Source organism: Oncorhynchus keta, chromosome 24 (assembly GCF_023373465.1).
Source record: "Oncorhynchus keta strain PuntledgeMale-10-30-2019 chromosome 24, Oket_V2, whole genome shotgun sequence".
Taxonomy (NCBI): Eukaryota; Metazoa; Chordata; class Actinopteri; order Salmoniformes; family Salmonidae; genus Oncorhynchus; species Oncorhynchus keta.
In genome coordinates, this window is record NC_068444.1 from 13,551,032 (window position 1) to 13,566,560 (window position 15,529).

A 15,529-nucleotide genomic window follows, 5' to 3' on the forward strand; every position below is an offset into this window, starting at 1 on the left:
TCCTACACTTGTGGAAAGTAATGTTAATGCAGCGCATATCTGTGTGGCATTGTCCATTTTGAAACATCTAATTTGCTTGTGTTTTAGACCTATGCAGCATTGATACAGTATCTTGAGAATGAAAGTAGAGGGAGTGCTCAAACAGCACCTCCAGTTTCCAAATCCACAGAGTGTACAAGTCAAGTGGATCGTTCTGCAGCCCATCAATTTCAACTCCTCTGCCTCCATCTAAGCAAGCTTTCAACCTTGAAGAGTACAACTTTTCACAATCTACCTTAGAGCAGGTGAGCACTCACTTGTGAACCTTACCTTGGACGTCATGTGATGTTGCACTTCCTGTTTGAACCTTACCTTGAACCTCATGTGATGTTACACTCGCTGTTTGAACCTCATGTGATGTTACACTTCCTGTTTGAACCTTACCTTGAACCTCATGTGATGTTACACTTCCTGTTTGAACCTTACCTTGAACCTCATGTGATGTTACATCAACTGCAATGCGAACCCCATCAACTTCCTATTTCTCTAAAGTAGTTGTCCTTTCTGTCTGTCTTTCTCCCCCTCTCTCAGGTGTTCATGGAGTTTGCTAAGGAGCAGGAGAAAGAGGAGGAGGAAGTGGGTTCCCTCAGCACCACGTTTCAGTGGCAGCGTCTCCGCCATGGAGGCCCTGCGCCTGTCGACCAAACAGACAGCATTGTGCACCAGCTCTGCTGAGGGGGAGGGGCTGACTGTCTGTGGGGCACAGTGTCTAGGCACCCAGGCTGCCTGACTACATGGCACTAACCTCATCCCCAGTGACTGGGAACATTTGACTAGTGCACTCAACCCTCGCCTCACCAGCTCAAACCCCCACCTGTCACCAGCCCAAACGAGTGAGACGAGATGGTTGTCACAGGACGGATAGTAATATATGCCATTTAGCAGACGCTTTTATCCAAAGCGACTTACAGTCATGTGTGCATACATTCTACGTATGGGTGGTCCCGGGAATCGAACCCACTACCCTGGCGTTACAAGCGCCATGCTCTACCAACTGAGCTACAGAAGGACGCATAGACTCCTCTTTGCCCTGGAAGGATGGAAGCCTTGCACTCACACTGAAAGTCTGTGTGTGGGATGGTTCTTCCCCTCTCTTTGAGTTGTGTGTTTTAGGACTTGCGTTGGTATATATATACAGTATTATAGTATATAGTATTTTTTGATTCCTTATCTTTTCCATCCATTTCTCTTTCTGGGGTAACCTTGTCCCACCCTGGGGTAGCCTTGTCCCACCCTGGGGTAGCCTTGTCCCACCCTGGGGTAGCCTTGTCCCACCCTGGGGTAGCCTTGTCCCACCCTGGGGTAGCCTTGTCCCACCCTGGGGTAGCCTTGTCCCACCCTGGGGTAGCCTTGTCCCACCCTGGGGTAGCCTTGTCCCACCCTGGGGTAGCCTTGTCCCTCCTTGGGGTAACCTTATCCCACCCTGGGGTAGCCTTGTCCCTCCTTGGGGTAACCTTATCCCACCCTGGGGTAGCCTTGTCCCTCCTTGGGTTAACCTTGTCCACCCTGGGGTAGCCTTGTCCCTCCTTGGGTTAACCTTGTCCCACCCTGGGGTAGCCTTGTTCCTCCTTGGGTTAACCTTGTCCCACCCTGGGGTAGCCTTGTCCCTCCTTGGGGTAACCTTGTACCACCCTGGGGTAACCTTGTCCCACCCTGGGGTAGCCTTGTCCCTCCTTGGGTTAACCTTGTCCCAGCCTGGGGTAGCCTTGTCCCTCCTTGGGGTAACCTTGTCCCACCCTGGGGTAGCCTTGTCCCACCCTGGGGTAGCCTTGTCCCTCCTTGGGGTAGCCTTGTCCCACCCTGGGGTAGCCTTGTCCCTCCTTGGGGTAGCCTTGTCCCTCCTTGGGGTAACCTTGTCCCACCCTGGGGTAGCCTTGTCCCTCCTTGGGGTAACCTTGTCCCACCCTGGGGTAGCCTTGTCCCGGTCCTTGGGTTAACCTTGTCCCACCCTGGGGTAGCCTTGTCCCTCCTTGGGTTAACCTTGTACCACCCTGGGGTAGCCTTGTTCCTCCTTGGGTTAACCTTGTCCCACCCTGGGGTAACCTTGTCCCACCCTGGGGTAGCCTTGTCCCTCCTTGGGTTAACCTTGTCCCACCCTGGGGTAGCCTTGTCCCTCCTTGGGTTAACCTTGTACCACCCTGGGGTAGCCTTGTTCCTCCTTGGGTTAACCTTGTCCCACCCTGGGGTAGCCTTGTCCCTCATTGGGTATCCTTGTCCCTCCTTGGGGTAACCTTGTCCCACCCTGAGGTAACCTTGTCCCTCCTTAGGGTAACCTTGTCCCACCCTGAGGTAACCTTGTCTCTCGTCCCTCCCTGGGAGAAATAAATAAATAATTAGACAGAGCATACTTAAGTTTGCACAGGACACTGGATAAGACAGGAGAAGTATTCCAGTTATAACAGACTGACCCTAGCCCCCCAACACATAAACTACTGCAGCATAAATACTGGAGGCTGAGACAGGAGGGGTCAGGAGACTCTGTGGCCCCATCCGATGATACCCCCAGACAGGGCCAAACAAGCAGGATATAACCCCACCCACTTTGCCAAAGCACAGCCCCCACACCACTAGAGGGATATCTTCAACCACCAACTTACCATCCTGAGACAAGGCTGAGTATATCGCACAAAGATCTCCGCCACAGCACAACTTAGGGGAGGGGGGGTAAGAAGATCACATCAGTGACTCAACCCACTCAAGTGACGCACCCCTCCTAGGGAAGGCATGGAAGAGCACCAGTAAGCCAGTGACTCAGCCCCTGTAATAGGATTAGAGGCAGAGAATCCCAGTGGAAAGAGGGGAACCGGCCAGGCAGAGACCGCAAGGGCGGTTCGTTGCTCCAGTGCCTTTCGTTCACCTTCACACTCCTGGGCCAGACTACACTCAATCATTGGACCTACTGAAGAGATGAGTCTTCAATAAAGATTTAAAAGTTGAGACCGAGTCTGCGTCTCTCACATGGGTAGGCAGACCATTCCATAAAAATGGAGCTCTATAGGAGAAAGCCCTGCCTTCAGCTGTTTGCTTAGAAATTCTAGGGACAATTAGGAGGCCTGCGTCTTGTGACCGTAGCATACGTGTAGGTATTTACGGCAGGACCAAGTCAGAGAGATAGGTAGGAGCAAGCCCATGTAATGCTTTGTAGGTTAGCAGTAAAACCTTGAAATCACCTCTTGCCTTGACAGGAAGCCAGTGTAGGGAGGCTAGCACTGGAGTAATATGATCAAAGTTTATTTAGTGCTTTATCCAGGTAGATGGAAAGTACAGCATTGCAGTAGTCTAACCTAGAAGTAACCAAAGCATGGATTTTTGCAATATTACGTAGATGGAAAAACGCTGTCCTTGAAACAGTCTTGATATGTTCCTCAAAAGAGAGATCAGGGTCCAGAGTAACGCTGAGGTCCTTCACAGTTTTATTTGAGACTGTACAACCATCAAGATTATTTGTCAGATTCAACAGAAGATCTCTTTGTTTCTTGGGACCTAGAACAAGCATCTGCTTTGTCCGAGTTTAAAAGTAGAACGTTTTCAGCCATCCACTTCCTTATGTCTGAAACACAGGCCTCCAGCGAGCTGTCTGTCATCCACATAGCAGTGAAAGTTAACATTATGTTTTCGAATGACATCCCCATGAGGTAGAATATATAGTGAAAACAATAGTGGTCCTAAAACGGAACCTTGAGGAACTTGGTTAACCAGCTAACTTTCCAGAATCTCTGGAAGTAACTCCATCTTTTAAGAAATATTGACTTGAAGTTGGCGTGGTATTATTGACTCTATAACAGCAACCAATACACAAATTAAGCTTTTAATTAACCAACTAGTAGTTGTATGTGGCTGTTTATCCAAGTAAGCTGCCTACTTTAATAATCCTGCTTTCTGGAACACCCCACTGACTGTATGCTTTGTTGTGTTGACATACTATAACACCTTGGTGTGAGTGAGAGGGGGACCCTGAGACATGACCCTCTACTCGGTCTTCCTGTGTCCTACCTTCAGCCTCCTGGTAGAGGTAACCAGGGAGGGAGGGAGCCCTGAGACATGACCCTCTACTCTGTCTTCCTGTCTCCTACCTTCAGCCTCCTGGTAGAGGTAACCAGGGAGGGAGGGACCCCTACGACATGACCCTCTACTCTGTCTTCCTGTGTCCTACCTTCAGCCTCCTGGTAGAGGTAACCAGGGAGGGAGGGAGCCCTGAGACATGACCCTCTACTCTGTCTCCTACCTTCAGCCTCCTGGTAGAGGTAACCAGGGAGGGAGGGAGCCCTGAAGAATGACCCTCTACTCTGTCTCCTACCTTCAGCCTCCTGGTAGAGGTAACCAGGAAGGGAGGGAGCCCTGAGACATGACCCTCTACTCTGTCTCCTACCTTCAGCCTCCTGGTAGAGGTAACCAGGGAGGGAGGGAGCCCTGAAGCATGACCCTCTACTCTGTCTCCTACCTTCAGCCTCCTGGTAGAGGTAACCAGGGAGGGAGGGAGCCCTGAGACATGACCCTCTACTCTGTCTCCTACCTTCAGCCTCCTGGTAGAGGTAACCAGGGACGGAGGGAGCCCTGAAGCATGACCCTCTACTCTGTCTCCTACCTTCAGCCTCCTGGTAGAGGTAACCAGGGACGGAGGGAGCCCTGAAGCATGACCCTCTACTCGGTCTCCTACCTTCAGCCTCCTGGTAGAGGTAACCAGGGAGGGAGGGAGGCCTGAGACATGACCCTCTACTCTGTCTCCCTGTCTTCTACCTTCAGCCTCCTGGTAGAGGTAACCAGGGAGGGAGGGAGCCCTGAGACATGACCCTCTACTCTGTCTTCTACCTTCAGCCTCCTGGTAGAGGTAACCAGGGAGGGAGGGAGCCCTGAGACATGACCCTGTACCCTGTCTCCCTGTCTCCTACCTTCAGCCTCCTGGTAGAGGTAACCAGGGAGGGAGGGAGCCCTGAGACATGACCCTCTACTCTGTCTTCCTGTCTCCTACCTTCAGCTACAATGTCTCTCTTTTCTTCTGCTTCATGTGTCTCTCTCTCTTTCATTCACTGTTTCTTTCCTGCCACTTCTCCTCATCTCCTTCTCTCCTCAGCCAGTATCCATCCCTCTACTCGTTGTCTCCTCCTTCATCTCCTTCTAACTCAGGGACAGGGAGCCAGTATCCATCCCCTCCTTGTCCTCCCCTCATCTCCCTTCTTCTCCTCAGCCTCCTGGTAGTATCCATCCCTGAGACATGACCTTGTCCTCCTCATCCTCCTTCTAGAGGTCACCAGTATCCATCCTCGTTGTCCCTGTACCCTGTCTCCCTTCTCCTCAGCCTCCTGTATCCATCCCCTGAGACAATCCTCTACTCTATCTCCTATCTCTCAGCCTCCTGTATAACCATCCCCTCCTTGTCCTCCTCTGTCTCCCTTCTCTCCTTCAGCCTCCTGTATAACCATCCCCTGAGACATGACCCTCCTCTGTCTCCTTCTCTCTCAGCCTCCTGTATCCATCCCCTCGTTGTCCTCCTGATCTCCCTTCTCTCTCACCAGCCTCCATCCCCTCCTTGTCCTCCTCATCTCCCTTCTCTTCAGCCTCCTGGTAGAGGTCCAGGGAGGGAGGGAGCCCTGAGACATGACCTCCTCTGTCTCCTTCAGCCTCTCACCAGTATCCATCCCCTCCTTGTCTCCTACCTTCAGCTCCTGGTCTAACCAGGGACACCAGTATCCATCCCTATCTTCAGCCTCCTGTCCTCCCATCTCCCTCTACTCTGTCTCCTCCTACCTTCAGCCTCCATCCCCTGAGACATGTCCTCTACTCTGTCTTCCTGTCTCCTACCTTCAGCTACAATGTCTCCATCCTTCTGCTTCATTGTCCTCCTCAAAATCTCCTTCTTTTCCCTCTTTCACCAGTATCCATCCCCTCCATTCACTCCTTTCCTGCCACTTCTCCTCATCTCCCTTCTCTCTCACCAGTATCCATCCCCTCCTTGTCCTCCTCATCTCCCTTCTCTCTCACCAGTATCCATCCCCTCCTTGTCCTCCTCATCTCCCTTCTCTCTCACCAGTATCCATCCCCTCCTTGTCCTCCTCCCTTCTCCTCATCTCCCTTCTCTCTCACCAGTATCCATCCCCTCCTTGTCCTCCTCCCCCCTCCTCTCTGCCTTGCCATAACAGTTTACTGTACGTTAAAAACATTGATGTACTTGCGTGGTCTACTGAAAGCCACTCAGGGTGGCTGTGTTTCTATAACACTTGTAATGTCCCAGGACCATTGGCCAGACCTCTCAGTAAAACATATAGAGGGCTTCCACGATGACATCACACCCGACCTCTGACCCCACCCTTCACATGTTGGCATCTTCTTGGGTCGCACGGTAAAACGTCTATACTGCTAACAGGAGAGGAAACCTAAACAAGAACATCATATTATATGTCTAGATAGAAGCTTATTCTTGTGATTGTAGTTTAAATAAACTATATGTATTGTATGGTTAATGGTGTGTGTCAGTGGTGGTCAGTGGCCTTTAAGATGAGGGAGGACGATTGTTTTTTTAATGAGCATATGGCCTTATTTCTATCACATCATGTTGGATGACTCATTCACCTTTATTTAACGAGGTAGGCTAGTTGAGAACACCTTTATTTAACCAGGTAGGCTAGTTGAGAACACCTTTATTTAACCAGGTAGGCTAGTTGAGAACACCTTTATTTAACCAGGTAGGCTAGTTGAGAACACCTTTATTTAACCAGGTAGGCTAGTTGAGAACACCTTTATTTAACCAGGTAGGCTAGTTGAGAACACCTTTATTTAACCAGGTAGGCTAGTTGAGAACACCTTTATTTAACCAGGTAGGCTAGTTGAGAACACCTTTATTTAACCAGGTACGCTAGTTGAGAACACCTTTATTTAACCACGTAGGCTAGTTGAGAACACCTTTATTTAACCAGGTAGGCTAGTTGAGAACACCTTTATTTAACCAGGTAGGCTAGTTGAGAACACCTTTATTTAACCAGGTAGGCTAGTTGAGAACACCTTTATTTAACCAGGTAGGCTAGTTGAGAACACCTTTATTTAACCAGGTAGGCTAGTTGAGAACACCTTTATTTAACTAAACGACTTGATTAGTGTAGTGTTGGCTAGCTACATAGTTGTCTTTGCTGTCTTCGTATCCAAGATAATTGTGTAGTTTAGAGTGTGTAGTCGTAGAGTGATTATCTTAATTTACCGAGGTTAGCTAGCCAGCTATTTGTCGTCCTTAACGTAGGAGACACTGCTAGCTAGCCAACAGCTAGCCAACGTCTACCGAATAGAACTTCTGCACTCAACAACCCGGTCGCATTCCGCTTCGCTCCACAGGTAGTATCACATTTTAATTTCATTTCATTACAGCACAACGGTTTGATTTGTTTGATCGTAGCTAGCTACATAGCTAGCTACATAGCCGTCTTTGTATCAAAGATAATTGTGTAGTCTAGAGCGATTTTCTAGGTTAGCTAGCAGCTATTGTCGTTCTTTTAACGCAACGTAACGTAATCAACACTGCTAGCTAGCCAGCTAGCCCCCGAATAGCAGCACTGTAGAAACTATTACACTCAACGGAACGACTTGATTAGTGTAGTGTCAACAACGCAGCCACTGCCAGCTAGCCTACAAAGTCAACAACGCAGCCACTGCCAGCTAGCCTACTTCAGCAGTACTGTATCATTTTAATCATTTTAGTCAATAAGATTCTTGCTACGTAAGGCTGAACATTCGAGACACTTGTCATTCAATCTCCTTGCATTAGCGTAGCCTCTTCTGTAGCCTGTCAACTATGTGTCTGTCTATCCCTGTTCTCTCCTCTCTGCACAGACCATACAAACGCTCCACACCGTGTGGCCGCGGCCACCCTAATCTGGTGGTCCCAGCGCGCACGACCCACGTGGAGTTCCAGGTCTCCGGTAGCCTCTGGAACTGCCGATCTGCGGCCAACAAGGCAGAGTTCATCTCAGCCTATGCCTCCCTCCAGTCCCTCGAATTCTTGGCACTGACGGAAACATGGATCACCACAGATAACACTGCTACTCCTACTGCTCTCTCTTCGTCCGCCCACGTGTTCTCGCACACCCCGAGAGCTTCTGGTCAGCGGGGTGGTGGCACCGGGATCCTCATCTCTCCCAAGTGGTCATTCTCTCTTTCTCCCCTTACCCATCTGTCTATCGCCTCCTTTGAATTCCATGCTGTCACAGTTACCAGCCCTTTCAAGCTTAACATCCTTATAATTTATCGCCCTCCAGGTTCCCTCGGAGAGTTCATCAATGAGCTTGATGCCTTGATAAGCTCCTTTCCTGAGGACGGCTCACCTCTCACAGTTCTGGGCGACTTTAACCTCCCCACGTCTACCTTTGACTCATTCCTCTCTGCCTCCTTCTTTCCACTCCTCTCCTCTTTTGACCTCACCCTCTCACCTTCCCCCCCTACTCACAAGGCAGGCAATACGCTCGACCTCATCTTTACTAGATGCTGTTCTTCCACTAACCTCATTGCAACTCCCTCCAAGTCTCCGACCACTACCTTGTATCCTTTTCCCTCTCGCTCTCATCCAACACTTCCCACACTGCCCCTACTCGGATGGTATCGCGCCGTCCCAACCTTCGCTCTCTCTCCCCCGCTACTCTCTCCTCTTCCATCCTATCATCTCTTCCCTCTGCTCAAACCTTCTCCAACCTATCTCCCGATTCTGCCTCATCAACCCTCCTCTCCTCCCTTTCTGCATCCTTTGACTCTCTATGTCCCCTATCCTCCAGGCCGGCTCGGTCCTCCCCTCCCGCTCCGTGGCTCGACAACTCATTGCGAGCTCACAGAACAGGGCTCCGGGCAGCCGAGCGGAAATGGAGGAAAACTCGCCTCCCTGCGGACCTGGCATCCTTTCACTCCCTCCTCTCTAAATTTTCCTCCTCTGTCTCTGCTGCTAAAGCCACTTTCTACCACTCTAAATTCCAAGCATCTGCCTCTAACCCTAGGAAGCTCTTTGCCACCTTCTCCTCCCTCCTGAATCATCCCCCCCCCCCCTCCTCCCTCTCTGCAGATGACTTCGTCAACCATTTTGAAAAGAAGGTCGACGACATCCGATCCTCGTTTGCTAAGTCAAACGACACCGCTGGTTCTGCTCACACTGCCCTACCCTGTGCTCTGACCTCTTTCTCCCCTCTCTCTCCAGATGAAATCTCGCGTCTTGTGACGGCCGGCCGCCCAACAACCTGCCCGCTTGACCCTATCCCCTCCTCTCTTCTCCAGACCATTTCCGGAGACCTTCTCCCTTACCTCACCTCGCTCATCAACTCATCCCTGACCGCTGGCTACGTCCCTTCCGTCTTCAAGAGAGCGAGAGTTGCACCCCTTCTGAAAAAACCTACACTCGATCCCTCCGATGTCAACAACTACAGACCAGTATCCCTTCTTTCTTTTCTCTCCAAAACTCTTGAACGTGCCGTCCTTGGCCAGCTCTCCCGCTATCTCTCTCAGAATGACCTTCTTGATCCAAATCAGTCAGGTTTCAAGACTAGTCATTCAACTGAGACTGCTCTTCTCTGTATCACGGAGGCGCTCCGCACTGCTAAAGCTAACTCTCTCTCCTCTGCTCTCATCCTTCTAGACCTATCGGCTGCCTTCGATACTGTGAACCATCAGATCCTCCTCTCCACCCTCTCTGAGTTGGGCATCTCCGGCGCGGCCCACGCTTGGATTGCGTCCTACCTGACAGGTCGCTCCTACCAGGTGGCGTGGCGAGAATCTGTCTCCTCACCACGCGCTCTCACCACTGGTGTCCCCCAGGGCTCTGTTCTAGGCCCTCTCCTATTCTCGCTATACACCAAGTCACTTGGCTCTGTCATAACCTCACATGGTCTCTCCTATCATTGCTATGCAGACGACACACAATTAATCTTCTCCTTTCCCCCTTCTGATGACCAGGTGGCGAGCATGTCTGGCAGACATATCAGTGTGGATGACGGATCACCACCTCAAGCTGAACCTCGGCAAGACGGAGCTGCTCTTCCTCCCAGGGAAGGACTGCCCGTTCCATGATCTCGCCATCACGGTTGACAACTCCATTGTGTCCTCCTCCCAGAGCGCTAAGAACCTTGGCGTGATCCTGGACAACACCCTGTCGTTCTCAACTAACATCAAGGCGGTGGCCCTTTCCTGTAGGTTCATGCTCTACAACATCCGCAGAGTACGACCCTGCCTCACACAGGAAGCGGCGCAGGTCCTAATCCAGGCACTTGTCATCTCCCGTCTGGATTACTGCAACTCGCTGTTGGCTGGGCTCCCTGCCTGTGCCATTAAACCCCTACAACTCATCCAGAACGCAGCCCGTCTGGTGTTCAACCTTCCCAAGTTCTCTCACGTCACCCCGCTCCTCCGCTCTCTCCACTGGCTTCCAGTTGAAGCTCGCATCCGCTACAAGACCATGGTGCTTGCCTACGGAGCTGTGAGGGGAACGGCACCTCAGTACCTCCAGGCTCTGATCAGGCCCTACACCCAAACAAGGGCACTGCGTTCATCCACCTCTGGCCTGCTCGCCTCCCTACCACTGAGGAAGTACAGTTCCCGCTCAGCCCAGTCAAAACTGTTCGCTGCTCTGGTCCCCCAATGGTGGAACAAACTCTCTCACGACGCCTGGACAGCGGAGTCAATCACCACCTTCCGGAGACACCTGAAACCCCACCTCTTTAAGGAATACCTAGGATAGGATAAAGTAATCCTTCTCACCCCCCCCCCCCCTTAAAATATTTAGATGCACTATTGTAAAGTGGCTGTTCCACTGGATGTCATAAGGTGAATGCACCAATGTGTAAGTCGCTCTGGATAAGAGCGTCTGCTAAATGACTTAAATGTCAAGGTAAATGTAACCAGGTAGGCTAGTTGAGAACACCTTTATTTAACCAGGTAGGCTAGTTGAGAACACCTTTATTTAACCAGGTAGGCTAGTTGAGAACACCTTTATTTAACCAGGTAGGCTAGTTGAGAACACCTTTATTTAACCAGGTAGGCTAGTTGAGAACACCTTTATTTAACCAGGTAGGCTAGTTGAGAACACCTTTATTTAACCAGGTAGGCTAGTTGAGAACACCTTTATTTAACCAGGTAGGCTAGTTGAGAACACCTTTATTTAACCAGGTAGGCTAGTTGAGAACACCTTTATTTAACCAGATAGGCTAGTTGAGAACACCTTTATTTAACCAGGTAGGCTAGTTGAGAACACCTTTATTTAACCAGGTAGGCTAGTTGAGAACACCTTTATTTAACCAGGTAGGCTAGTTGAGAACACCTTTATTTAACCAGGTAGGCTAGTTGAGAACACCTTTATTTAACCAGGTAGGCTAGTTGAGAACACCTTTATTTAACCAGGTAGGCTAGTTGAGAACACCTTTATTTAACCAGGTAGGCTAGTTGAGAACAAGTTCTCATTTGCAACTGCGACCTGGCCAAGATAAAGCATAGCAGTGTGAACAGACAACACAGAGTTACACATGGAGTAAACAATTAACAAGTCAATAACACAGTAGAAAAAAAAGAGAGTCTATATACATTGCAGATTAACACTGGAGTGATAAATGATCAGATGGTCATGTACAGGTAGAGATATTGGTGTGCAAAAGAGCAGAAAAGTAAATAAATATAAACAGTATGGGGAAGAGGTAGGTACAATTGGGTGGGCTATTAACCGATAGACTATGTACAGCTGCAGCGATCATATTCCATTCACCCAGCTCAGTGTAACAGCGATAGGTTTAGTTTACTACATGATACTAAAATGTAACCTATCCCCCATCATTACGTTGCTACAACCTAGCATATGAATGAATGTTTACAACGTAGGTCCACACAGGTCGAGAGAAAGATTTGAGGTGAGAGACGCATTCAATACCGTCTTACACACGTTTTCCTGCATGTAGCTGATATAGGGTGTAATCATTATTCCAACAGTTACAAACAGGTTTCTACTGGACAAATGTTTTTTTTAACAGAATCGGCTGAATGACACACACCAAACTGTTAATTTTCATAGCCACATATAAACAGCTGGTTGTATTCTCACATCGACTCACTCTCCTCTCACCTTTTCCCTTCTCTTGTGGACTTCAGTGTACATCAGCTGTCTGTGACCAGGCGAAAAAACCTTTCCAAACGTTTCCAAATCTACATTATTGTCACCATCGTAGCTAAAGTAACGTCATAGTCAACATAGCTAAAATAACTAAAGTCTTAGTAAACCCGCAAACAATCATGCAGTACAGCCAAGAAGCAGTTTAGCAGTTACACGGTTGGGCCCCTTGTGGTAATAAATTAGTAATACCAAAATCTTACCCTTTACACACACACATCACTCGTGGATTTACATAAGCAACATAACCGCACCTCAGCCATAATGCTCAGCCAACTTGCCCACAGTGTTTATTATAACCTAACCAGCTGTTGAATGTCACTGCCTGTAGCCTTCTCTCTGCCTGTAGCCTTCTCTCTGCCTGTAGCCTTCTCTCTGCCTGTAACCTTCTCTCTGCCTGAAGCCTTCTCTCTGCCTGTAGCCTTCTCTCTGCCTGTAGCCTTCTCTCTGCCTGTAGCCTTCTCTCTGCCTGTAGCCTTCTCTCTGCCTGTAGCCTTCTCTCTGCCTGTAGCCTTCTCTCTGCCTGTAGCCTTCTCTCTGCCTGTAGCCTTCTCTCTGCCTGTAGCCTTCTCTCTGCCTGTAGTCTTCTCTCTGCCTGTAGTCTTCTTTCTGCCTGTAGCCTATTATTCCTTCCGGCAACGTTTCACACTCCCCAGTCCGGGGTCTCCAGCGACGGTCCCTAGTCCGGGGTCTACAGAGATGGTTCCGAGTCCGGGGCCTCCGGCGATGATCAACGGTCCGGTTCTACAAAGGCGGAGGGATCAGCGTAAAGAGGCGGGGCGGTGTCCAGAACCAGAGCCGCCACCGAGGGTAGATGCCCAACCATACCCTCCCCTATAGGTACAGGTTTGCGGCCGGGAGTCTGCACTTTTGGGGGGTACTGTCTCGCCCTGACCTGAGATATCTCTGTTTTCTTTATATTTTGGTTAGGTCAGGGTGTGACTAGGGTGGATACGCTAGTTTTTGTATTGTCTAGGGGTTTTGTATGTCTAGGATTTTTGTATGTCTAGGGTTTCGTAGGTCTAGGTATGTTTATGGTGGCCTGATATGGTTCCCAATCAGAGGCAGCTGTTTATCGTTGTCTCTGATTGGGGATCATATTTAGGTAGCCATTTCCCTTTGGTGTTTGTGGGATCTTATTCTATGTTTAGTTGCCTGTCTGCACTATTCGTATAACTTCACGTTTCGTTAGTTTTGTTGTTTTGTTAGTTTGTTCAGTGTTCTTTGTTTAAGAATGTACGCATACCACGCTGCACCTTGGTCCCCTTCGTATAACGAACGTGACACGGGGCAGGGTTGTCCCACTCAGGGCGTGTTCCATCTGGCGTAGTGCCAGCCGTATCTTAAGCCATTCTTTCATCCGCAGCGCAGGAGAAAAACTCCCGGCTTTTGTTTGAAAAAGGGTGCTGTGGCCATTGTTTGTGATAATCTTCACAGTTGAATCGTCCAGTTGGAAAACGTCACCCATATGGCCGTCACTTATATCCAGCACTCCTTTAAAACAATCAGGGACTTCCCAAAGAATGTCTTCAATGGTTTTGTCACTGTGTTCTTGACACGAAGGACACCGTACACCTACAATTTGTCAAGGAGACATGTTTATTTTCCTCTTTAGTGTTCTGGGTTTATTTCAATTTTGTATTTAGTGTTCTGGGGTTTATCGAGATTGCTTGTAGTGTTAACAGCGCTTACTTATACCCCTGGACATTACTGTTTTCATATACAACAGCCAGGCCCTAAGTTCACTACAGCAGGGGGGACTCTTTGAAATGTTCAAACACATTCCACAGTTAAACGAGGTCACTACACATCAATCATCATGACAGCTTTAAGCTTTAACATAAACAGATGCACTATCTGGTTCAATAAACACTCACCCGAGAGCATGAGAACTGAAGGACAGGGTGTACATACAGTGGGGAGAACAAGTATTTGATACACTGCCGATTTTGCAGGTTTTCCTACTTACAAAGCATGTAGAGGTCTGTAATTTTTATCATAGGTACACTTCAACTGTGAGAGACGGAATCTAATACAAAAATCCAGAAAATCACATTGTATGATTTTTAAGTAATTAATTTGCATTTTATTGCATGACATAAGTATTTGATCACCTACCAACCAGTAAGAATTCCGGCTCTCACAGACCTAGTTAGTTTTTCTTTAAGAAGCCCTCCTGTTCTCTACTCATTACCTGTCTTAACTGCACCTGTTTGAACTCGTTAGCTGTATAAAAGACACCTGTCCACACACTCAATCAAACAGACTCCAACCTCTCCTCAATGACCAAGACCAGAGAGCTGTGTAAGGACATCAGGGTTAAAATTGTAGACCTGAACAAGGCTGGGATGGGCTACAGGACAATAGGCAAGCAGCTTGGTGAAAAGGCAACAACCGTTGGCGCAATTATTTGAAAATTGAAGAAGTTCAAGATGACGGTCAATCACCCTCAGTCTGGGGCTCCATGCAAGATCTCATCTCGTGGGGCATCAATGATCATGAGGAAGGTGAGGGATCAGCCCAGAACTACACGGCAGGACCTGGTCAATGACCTGAAGAGAGCTGGGACCACAGTCTCAAAGAAAACCATTAGTAACACACTACGCCGTCATGGATTAAAATCCTGCAGCACACGCAAGGTCCCCCTGCTCAAGCCAGCACATGTCCAGGCCCGTCTAAAGTTTGCCAATGACCATCTGGATTATCCAGAGGAGGAATGGGAGAAGGTCATGTGGTCTGGTGAGGTAAAAATAGAGCTTTTTGGTCAAAACTCCACTCTGTGTTTGGAGGAAGAAGGATGAGTACAACCCCAAGAACACCATCCCAACCGTGAAGCATGGAGGTCGAAACATCATTATTTGGGGATACAAAGGGGACAGGATGACTGCACCGTATTGAGGGGAGGATGGATGGGGCCATGTATCGCGAGATCTTGGCCAACAACTTCCTTCCCTCAGTAAGAGCAATGAAGATGGGTCGTGGCTGGGTTTTCCAGCATGACAACGACCCGAAACACACAGCCAGGGCAACTAGGAGTGGCTCCGTAAGAAGCATCTCAAGGTCCTGGAGTGGCCTAGTAAGTCTCCAGATCTGAACCCAATAGAAAATCTTTGGAGGGAGCTGAAAGTCCGTATTGCCCAGCGACAGCTCCGAAACCTGAAGGATCTGGAGAAGGTCTGTATGGAGGAGTGGGCCAAAATCCCTGCTGCAGTGTGTGCAAACCTGGTCAAGAACTACAGGAAATGTATGATCTCTGTAACTGCAAACAAAGGTTTCTGTACCAAATATTAAGTTCTGCTTTTCTGATGTATCAAATACTTATGTCATGCAATAAAATGCAAATTAATTACTTAAAAATCATACAATGTGATTTTCTAG

General features: G+C 48.9%; 1 long non-coding RNA gene across 1 annotated transcript; it reads right to left on the bottom strand.

Annotated features, from left to right (window-relative positions):
• Positions 1–1,546: 1,546 nt before the first annotated feature.
• LOC127911377 (uncharacterized) lies at positions 1,547–4,888 on the bottom strand. Its single transcript, XR_008078154.1, has 3 exons — positions 4,777–4,888; positions 1,892–4,552; positions 1,547–1,723 (listed from the first exon to the last, which is right to left on the bottom strand). It is a non-coding gene; the product is annotated as an uncharacterized LOC127911377 (long non-coding RNA).
• Positions 4,889–15,529: the final 10,641 nt, after the last annotated feature.